We start from the raw sequence: 11,861 nt of genomic DNA on the forward strand, positions 1-11,861 counted from the left end.
CCCCCCCCCCCCCCCCACCCCCCCCACCCCGTCCGCCAAACCCCATTCCGGGGCTACACTGCTATCGCACGAATTAGCAAAAGCCCGGCTCCATTCGAACCTTCTCTCACCTGTTTCTCATCTTTGCCTACCTTTCACTTGACCCGCCCAGGCGTCGATTCCTGTCCTCATCCGAACGTGCAAATGCAAACGAGCACGCTGGGACGCAAGGGGATTCGCCTCTTTTCCATCAATGTTGCGAGAGAAACTATTTGCTTAAACCTACTTTTTCTTCGCAATAAAATCCTTTTTCCGTAACGTAGCTCGTCATTTTGCTACTATACTTTGCCTCTAAAACACTTGCTCGGTGCTAAAAATGTCGGGATTCGTCTAATGATATATTTGACATAATAGTAATGTGAAAGTCGATAATATAAAGTTATACTTTATCAATACCGTATAATGGGTAATCAATATCAGTGTGGATTCTACCATTGACGGGTGACAAATTTTCATGTTCTTGTATGATAGGCTTTCGATCTTCCGACCGTTAAATTTTTTAACAGATTCCAAATAAATTTAATATTATAATAATTATAAATAGCAGAATTTATTTACACGTACATTTCATAACAAACACACTTATTAATTGTTCTTATAACTTATTAGTTATTTAAAAAGAATGGCTAAAATTTGTCAGGGAATTTTCATATCATTATGGGCACTTAAATTTTCGTTAATTTTAATGAAGATGACCGACTAAGGCGTTTTACTCAGATTCTCACTAAACTCAAATTGTCATATAGAAATATTTTTCAATCCAAAAAAAATAGGTTGAATTTATATTAAATGTCAAAATATTTGTCAAGCAAAATATATGAAATATTATATAGTTTTAAACATTTCCAAATAATAATAAACGCTTGTCATCATTCAATTAAATTCAATTAAATATACGTCGTTGAATATTTCTATATTGAATTGCATTGAACTATGAATTTATGCATTTACTTTTATTGGTCCATAATATTTTTCATAGATTTTGCTACTTTTCATTAATAGCCGGAGATATTTGGAATGTATTTTTCTTATAAGTCATTTCAACTAATACTTGGAATTAACAAATTATTCGAATAAATGACGTCTTCTTCCCTTTACTTATAATTTGAAAGCCTTCCAGTATAATCTTAAACAGCAAAGTCAACTATTAAAATTTTTAATATAATAGCTATTAAAAACTAGTAATGAATCAATACTATTAAAAATGTTCTTTTTATATTTCAGAGTTTTCCTACTGGAGTGTTGTCAAAATATTTTACTGCACTTATGATTTATTTATTAATTTGTTTTCTTTTTCATTTTTTTTTATTCAATTATCACCAAGAAAGTAAAGGTTATAAAAGCTTTTAATTCATTACGATTGTTGCTATTATTATTATTATTATTATTATTATTATTATTATTATTATTATTATTATTATTATTATTATTATTATTATTATTATTATTATTAATTTATTTATTTATTTATTTATTTACATAGCATTTTTAACGTATCTTTGTCGAAAAGCAAAACAACATATAATGTTTTTATATCTAGTTTTATCGGGATTAAAATAAAATTAAAAATATAGTTCTAAAAATGGAGAAAAAAATTTAGAAGTATATCATACATCGAAATATTATTATTCAATATTATTTGAAACAGCATGTCATTAATCTATTATAAAAGTTTATAAAGCAAATACATAAAGAGCAAAAGAGCAAAATATTAGCTATTCGGTTAATTGGAGGCTATAGAACCGTAAGTGAATACTTTGAAAGTCCTAGTACTAGTTCATGTGGATTATCCATTAATAAGATGGTAATACTTTTCCTGTCCCTACTTTGCCTGTTCCCCAGCTTTATTAAATTTCAGTGCTGGCAAACAAAGTAAAACATATTATTTTTTTTTTATTAAATTCTGATAGTCTGTTATCTTGTATTGTAATAAATTCATTTATATATAAATTTGAGCATGTACGTACCCGATAAATCTAGATACTTATCTCAAATTAATTAATTTTTCTATTATCTTGAATGTATTTTAATGCTAGAATCTTTTAAAGTTACGTTCAAAAGACAAGCGAATAATAGTTTCGATGACAAAAATTCCGCTGCAGGAAAGTTGAAACTCTATACTTTAACGAAGATAGAATTATATCAATTATTCAGTAAGAAATTAAAGTTTTCTAGTGCAGTAATTTAATGTTTTCTTAATTTTTATCTTTAATTTTTTATGTTTTCGAGGGTAGATGATGTTATTTTGAAAGCGTATATTCGCATTATTTAATGCTTCTTAATATATAGTTGTTATTACATTTCTATTTACATAATGATGTTTTACTTTAAATTACAATCTAATTATAATAATACCACATTTAAACAACATATTAGTTAATTATTTTCAATGAAAATTACCAAATTTTAATCAATCGTGTATTTTTTTCCTTTTTTTGGCAACTAGTATATTTTTCTCAAAACTTTATAATTATGATTTATTTATTTATTTTTGTTTTTTTTTTCATTTAGTAAATATTTATACACTTTTCAGCACAATATCTTGAGTAATTTATACGAAAAAGTAGCAATTTAATGGTATTCTTAGGTAGATGTTGACTAAATTTTAGATTTACCGTAAAGAATATGCAAATAATCTTTTCAATTACGCATTATACTGAATGTCATCTTTAAATCATATTATAACTTTTATCTATTATTAATCATAAAAATTGATAAAAAGTACATGATAAAGAGAAAATTATGTGGTTACATGTTTGATAATTCATTTATATACGAAAATGAAAAATATAAATATTGTTGTAAAAAATTTATTCTTCGTTTTAAACGGCATTTACTTATTTTTTCATTAATTTTTATTCTGTCGCATATATTCTATCATTTTTAATTAATATTTTTTAAGACATTCGTATATGTAGATGAAAAACTAAAAAAAATCTCATTTCGAATGCTTTATTTAACAATACAAACATATTTTATTTATAGATATTTAAATTAATATTTAATTTAATTTTTTAATATAAAAGAATCTTGATTGCTTGTGAAGGAACAAATCTCAATGTACACACCATAGTTTCTTATAATTTACGAGATTCAAATTTATTTCATGTTTATGAAGTATATAATTTTAAAAATGTAATTAATTGTAAATGTTAAGAAAAATAGTGAATTAAATTTTAATTGAAATAAATACTATGGCAGACTAGATGAAACAATTGGTTAAATATATTTACTTCCATAGAAATAAATTAGAATTATTGCAATGGTGAACATGTATTTAAATGTAGAATGATGTAATCGCGTTACCATTTTGAAATATAGTTTCCCCTTTTCCTGAATGTACTTTAAAATATTCACATCCTAAAGCACCCATAAAAATATCAAAGGTGAGAATTCACCTTATATAATCATAAAATCTATAGTGTAATAAATGCAAGTAAAGCAATAAAAATATTGATTTCAATCCCATTGTAGAAAAACTATTTTGAAAGTACAACATATTAAATCATATTTCAGTTTAGTCCCAAGAATTTAAAGAATATAGTATTGAGACCATTTTCGATTCATCTACTAATTTACTAAAGTACATTGTCGACGGTATCATTACGAGTGATTAATAATAATTGAGAAGCTACATTCGGCGTGTACCTCAAACTTAAACCAACTACGCTTGTATATGCGTAATACTATTCATAAATACCTGCATAATTATGTCTATATTTTTTTAGAAGAACAATATATAAGTTGCTGAAACGATGGATACCTGCGATTTTTTATATTTTATAATATTTCAATAATGAGTACAATGAATAATAATACACGTACCATACGTATAAACTATATCGACAAAATTAATAAACTATACATTTTAAGATTAATTGAGCGGATTATTATTGCAATATTTTTTTATTATATATGGAAAAGATAAAATGGAAAAGAAGTGAACAGAATTTCTTCCATTATGCTTTACCTTTAATTATGTTAAAATTTATCTATTTTTGTACCGTTTATAATAAAGGCTTTTAAAACTAACGGGAACCAATTAAATAATATTAACATAAGCTTAAATTTATTACCAAACAACAAAGGATTTATATAAATATTCATTTTAAAATGAAATCATATATTTATCTACATTATACGTAAATTAAAAAATCAACTAAATCAAATATTTTAAATAAATTGACTGTCAGTTATCCATATCAGCTAATAATGATTACTATTAAATTTCGTATTAAATAATAAAACAATTAATATATTGTTTATATCAATTTAAAAGAAAATACTTAAAATAATCAATTTGCGGCAAAATATAAAGAAAGTTATATGAGCCAAATGTTGTTTTATTTTCCTATATTTATTTAGATAATTGTTACAAAATTATTTTATTATGGGGTTTAATAAATTAAAAAGAAAATATATAGAATTTTATAATTCTATTTTTTTTTTTTAATTTACGAGAATCAAAAAAGTAAAAGTAATTACCAACGCAGGTATCTCAATGTAGAAAATTAGAAAGAATAAAATCACAATACATATATATATATATATATATATATATATATATATTTATTTATTTATTGTCGATTATTTGTAAAAAGTAATTAATTTAATTGAAAAATACGTTTAATCTTTATGATAAAAATTAATATAAAAACCGATTCGTCTCACTCATTAATCATTGCGAGTGAGAAGCTGATATATATTCAAGAGTAAATGATTTTAAATAACTGTTAATTAAAAGTAAGAGAAAGGCAGACAAAATTCCCCACATACACCCTTGCACGCGCACCCAAGTGTATATTTGTGTAAATGCCTACACAAAAATATATTTATACACGTAGCTGCATGTGCGCATACCTACGTATATGTATAAATATATTATAATGAAATCTCCGAAAAGTTGGACGAAAATACTAATTTAATTATTTTAACAATTGTTAATGTATATTGTAAAATAATTATTCGCTTATGAAAGAAAAAAAAATTATGAAAGCGGATGTTTAAATACGATATGTTAAGTAACATATATTTCATGTAAAATGTACATTGGTTTTAATGTATTTCAATAAAAACACTTATGATTTTGTGATTTTAGTAAAAATTTTTAATAATACCTACTATCCCATCGACTATATGTAATCTCTCTGATAATAACGTATAACATGACTAAATTTATGATTATATTTGTATATTGTGAAAATATGTTTAAATATGTTTAAGGAATATAAAATTGAAGCATTGTTTTGAATATGAAAATTTATATGTATTTGGTAGTATTATGATATATTCTTTCATTAAAATTACATGAGTATTATATTAATAGTTAATATATAAAAAATATCTTTAAAATTTTCATTGTCAGTGTTAATTAAAACGCTTGTTGAAAAAAATCGCATCAATGATATAAAAGAAATGTTTCAGATTTTAATAATAAAAAGCAATATATAATTGTAATGGATATAATGCATTTTATTGTATAATATCAAGAAATCAGTTTTAAATATTTTACTTAAAACTATTTTCTCATAATAGTAATTGTCGTCGTCATTTGATAAATATTTCCTGATAAGCCGTATAATTAATTATACCGATTTGACCATAATAATTATTGAATTTTTATAATAATTTCAATATTTTTATACAATTATATTTATTTATTTAGTTTTCGTTTAACAGGCATATTTTTAATAATTCAGTTTACATGACAGTATACTTCAATGTTCCATGGATGTACAGCAATATTAAAAACTAATATTACTAAGTATTGAAATTGTTTTAAACTAAAGTCACTCGTGAACAATCGCATTTCCTTCAATTTAATCAAAAAATGCTTAATGTACCAAGTGCATAGCAACATCATTTTTCTCTTCAAATGCTACATTTTAAATTCAATTTTTTATTGGAAATAATGTTCGAAATAATTTGTAAGTTTAAAAAAATGATAATTTATTATATTCAAAATTTAAAATTGTAATTATATACCTTAATGATATAGTAGTTTACATATTTGTGTTGATATATAATAATACATACATACATGCATGCATACAATTTTTGTCGGGAACGTATTGATTTAATAAAATTTAATTATTTATTCAAATAATTAATTATATTGTATGTAATTATAAAAAAGCTTGAACGAAGACTTTTATTTTATCTTAAATTTAAATTTAAGTGCTAAAAAATATTTGTTATTGTCTAATTTCTAAATATTTACTTTAATTTTTATAATACACTTTGATTAAAATTTCCCCATAAAAATAACAGCAGTTGAATTGGAAAATTTACAGTATATAATATATTCAAGATTTATGGGAATAAATACGAATTTATGTATAAAAAGTACGAATTTCAGTAGTTTATGATTTTAGTTTAATAACAACTTTAAATATATAAATCTTTGTTGAAAAATAATAATGGCAGAGCCGATTATGATTTATCACTGTACCTCTTTAAAGTCTAATTTTGCATTATAATGTGCTTATTAATAAAATAATCTCTTAGAAATAATTTAGTAAATATTAAATTAAGTGACTAAGTTTAAAAAACATTTTCAATACACATACACACACACACACACATATATATATATATATATATATGCTTGAATAGATTTATAGATTGTAAATAATAATTAATTATGAAATATCATTAATTATGTATTATTGAAGTTTTTAGTTAAAAAATTTTAAATATTAAGTAAACTTATGCGTTGTCTTAGTGAATCTTTTATTTGTTATTGGATAGATATTTAAAAAGCATTTCCAAAGTACCAACACATGTTTGTTACATTCATATATAATATATATGAATGTAACAAATTCATATATATATATATATATATATATATATATATATAATCATGTTACATTCATATAAACGCTAATGCGTATATCATTGAATTTCTAAACTGTAAATCCTACTTGTAAAAACTCATTTATCCTTGCAATAGGATATTAGTAAATAAAAGATAAGCCGCTCCACGTCATTCTTATATCTTATATATGGCACATTTCTACTACGACTCGTAATAATAAATAGTTTTAAACGGGATACATTAAAGCGTATTCCGTATGTCAAGTTGGATAATCTAAAGTAGCTTTTCTGTACGAATGTGTGCATCAACATAGGCAGCGATTTTCTCCCGATAAGACGAGGACGTAAAGTAGCAGCACTGTGGGTCAATCACTGCGAGAACCTTTGATCCTTAATGAAATATTCACAGCGCAATGAGTTATCATACGGGACCTTGTGTTTATATTTTAAAGTCTAAAGGGAGAAGAGATTGAATTCGCAGAGACAGAGCGTGGACGAGAAAAGTGAGAAACAAGGAGGGAATAAGTTGTATAAGAGAATTGTTATGGGAAAGGGATACGCTACCTCTTCACTTTGCAATTTTTTATATTCTCCGAGAGATCGCGAGAGGAGCAGTGTAATATTTTTAAGAATATTCGATAGGTTAATATTAAAATTCTATTAGCATGTTTATATAAAAGACATTATTTTTTAAAATTAAATTATTATAGAAAAATGATATCTTTTAATATATTATTACATTATTTCTACATTTTTATAACATATAATATATTCCTTTCATTGATTATAGATATATAAATTATTTATTTGATTCAATAGGTACTCACATATACAATAGGTATTCTATAACTTAGAAATTATCAATATTTCATACAATGTAAAATTTTATGTAAAAAAAAAACGATAACACGTTTTAATATTTACTAAAAAATTCTTGGAATGAAAATATATTTATAGTGAAATTTATATTGAAAATATACATTGAAATTATATCGCGAATAAAAATTTATTTTTTAAAATGTGATTTTTGATAGTTAACATTCATTTTTCTTCGTATTTATATTTACTATTATTATATAAACTTATTTGCAGTCTAAATTCAATTTTTTCTGTTACAAGTTATAAAAATATTTAGTAAAATTTCTTATTAAAATAATATAAAATTAATGATTGATTTAACAAATTAATACAATTATGTGTAACTATTAAAAGTAATGTAAATATTTTAAAAATGAATACTTATGTAAAATAAAAAAGTTTAAGCAATAAAAATAATTATGAATTACTAAGTATGATGAATATATTAATATATCTATATATATATATATATATATATATATATATATATATATATATATATTTTTAATATATATTATATATATATATATATAATTCAGTTATATAGTTCAGTTCTGAAATGCTATCAATTAAACATAAAGTACTACAAATATTAATTTTTTAGTATTTATTGACGAAGATTGTAAGGCATAATAAAATTATCAATTATATCCAAATAAAATAACACCGATTTTTAGAAGAAATATTATATGATGCCACACACACGCGCGCGCGCGCGCGCACAGAGAGAGAGAGATAGAGAACCATGCACGCTCAAAGGATATAGGTGCTATATTTATAATATAAACTAAAATAATTTTTATCAAATAAATATAGATTGCATTTTATTAACTATATTGTGATATTCCTCGTTACAAACTGAACTTGAATATTAATTATATAATACTTATGTTATTTATTGTACAAAAGCTGTATAAATAATTAGTTTACCGATTTAGCAACGACGATAATTAGAACGAAAGTATTTGAATTTCATTATAGTAAGTATAAAAAAGGGATTTCTAATTTAGAGCTAATCGATCTCTTTTTACAACTTTCTATATATTATAAATAATAAAACTTTGTATCATATGATTGGTTTTCCAACTGGTATAAGAAGATTATTAATAACAGTATTTATTTATATTAAAGTAACGATCAATATTATTAATTCAAACGTAATGGAATAATATAAAACAATCAAAATAAAGTGTCGCAACAAAATTCAGAAATAATAGAATAGTCAGACATCATTGGCGTATGCTGATTAAACAGTAAAAAATATGTTTACGGTAAACAAAATTAGATCATACAGACGAAATTGTTAAAATATAGATCATCACTTCTAGAATTAGTATAGAAGTAGAATTAATAGAATAAAAAAAAAATTAACGAATCAATATAATGAGCCTAATTATACATTAGTACATTAACCTTTATATAAGTATTTTAATTATAATAAGGATAGAAAATTTAATTTTCAATACGAGTATATGATGATAATGTTAAATTACTATTCGCTTTTCCAGCTAAATCTTCGCGTAAACTTAATACTATATTTTTTTATGGTTTTTAATTCAATTGTTCGAAGTTATGAATACTTATTCACTTAATAAGAAAAATAATTGAAAGATATTTATTATTTATATATTCTATAAAACACATATTTTTTTTTTAATATTTTAAAAGTATATAAAAATCAAATAGATAAAACATTTTATATATTTTATATAATATATATTTATTTAAAGTATAAAATATATATAATATAAACGTAAGAGTTAAATAATTAAAAAGTTTATCATATATACCGAATTTACAGTAAATTCAGAATCTTCTTCAAGAAGTATCCCATTTTATGAATATTACTTTCTAACAAATACAAATAAAAACTCTTTTATAAGAGAAAAAGGGATATATAAAAGCTTCTTTTTACTTTTCACTTATAATTTTGAGTTCTGTGACAAAAATAACTTATATCTTTCACACTTAATAGTTTCTTTATCTTTGATTACATTAAATTTTTTTTTTTTTTAAATGTTTTTTAAGCCATGAATTTATTTTAGAACACATTATTAAAGTAACTAGACCCAATCTATGTGCAACGTATCTAATAAAAATAACAAGTGCGCACGCGCGGGTAATGTATACACGCGACGGGTGTATACATTGCAAATAGAGTATGAAATAAAATTGATCAGATATATATTAAATTATAGACGAGTAAATAGAAGAATGATATAAAATTTAATTATGACATTTTCAATAACTGAATTAAACAAAAGGGTTTCAGTTATCATACGAAACACGCGCTAAAATGCTAAAATCGACGTAAAAGGGAGAGAAATAGAGACAAAATCGAGTCACCGTTGCACATTTACCGATAGCGAATTAGGGCAAAACCTAATTGTTTCGCAGAACTCACTTTTCTATTTTATTCTTTTGAAGTGACATCTTGCTGGAGTATTATTATACGCACAGACCTGTATATGTCATATATTATATGTGTCCGTGCGTGTATTATATATATATATATATATATAGCAATTAAACTTAAAATATTCATACAAGATATAAAATTCTGTTAAAACGCAATTTATATACATTTGATTATAATAATTGTAATATTGATTTCCTGAATTATTAGTCAATAGTTTTTTACGATTTTTTACGTTAACGTTCGTTCGATTCTTATACAGTGATAAAACTAATTAAAAAAAATGCATCAAAAGATAAACATTCAGTTACATTAATACTTGTAAACAAAAATCTAGTGATATTAAATGAAATCCGTCTTAATCTGACTTAAATTCATATCATATCAATCATATCAATCAGCAAACATAAATTATTATTTCATAATATCAATTATGATGCTGATTCAAGGATTTATGCATAATATAGAATGTGTATTTTCATTGAAAATCTAAAGTGGATAAATTTTATATTTTATTATACCAACTTTGAAACGCTATCAGTTCTAATTTTAAATACTAAACTTGAGAATGTTTGCAATGTAAACAGAAGGTAAAAAAAAAAAATTGAAATTAAAATTTTATTAATTTAGAAACCCTAAGTTAATATTTGCCATCATTATTAATAAATGAAGGCAGTGGATATTGATTAGACACGCTTTTATTAATTTTTTGAGAAGTATACAATCCTGCTTTATTTCAAAGAAATTAATTTCATATTTATATTGAATAAGAAAATTGTATTATATTTTGTTGAAATTCTAAAATATTGATAAAACACAATATTTCAAATAAAATTGTTATATTGTTAATATTAATAAAAAAAAAATACATAATATTCATTGAATTTTTTTAAAACTATTTAAAATATGAAATACAATTTAATTTTTTCCATTTGAATAAAATTCAGCTGTCAAATGTCTCTACTTTTTTTGTAAACAATCAATTTATAATATGGCTTATTTTTAATTTTATTCGAATGAATTTGCTTTTTCAAATAAATATGAATATTCAGCTTTGAAATATGTGTATTAAAAATGTTTATATTATCTATACTATTACGTATAAGGCAATGAAATTCATGTTCAAATAGTTATTAATTAAAAATTTATTACAAATATTTATCCGCTTTATCTATGTGAGAATATTTTAATTTATTTTAAATTTCACTTTTTAAGCATAGGTTAAATATATATATATATATATATATATATATATATATATATTTATATTTGTATTTATATTTATATTTGTATTTACATGTATGAATACATATGATACTAAAAATTACATTAATAAGCAAATATGTAGAAAACTGAACGATATACTATGATTTTTTTTTTTTATTTTTGACATGGATCAATCAAATTTTTATATGATTTTTTAATCAGTATTTGAATATATTTTACAAATTATTACGTAGGCTAGTACGTGTGTACTAGTCCGATTATTCTTGACATTTTTCACAAATAATTAATTTATTGGAGTGTTAAGTTTCAGTACAAGGTTAAGTTGACAATCATTCACAATGGCTTTGACATAAATTTAGCAATTTCTTGAATTTGTGATAATTAAGTTAAATGAGATAATTTAAAAAAGTAAATAAATAGTATAATAAATGAGGTAGAGCATATTCTAAAAATAATACTATGAAATATATATATATATATATATATATATATATATATATAT

This window comes from Ceratosolen solmsi, unplaced genomic scaffold (genome assembly GCF_000503995.2).
Source record: "Ceratosolen solmsi marchali unplaced genomic scaffold, CerSol_1.0 scaffold57, whole genome shotgun sequence".
NCBI classification, from domain to species: Eukaryota; Metazoa; Arthropoda; class Insecta; order Hymenoptera; family Agaonidae; genus Ceratosolen; species Ceratosolen solmsi.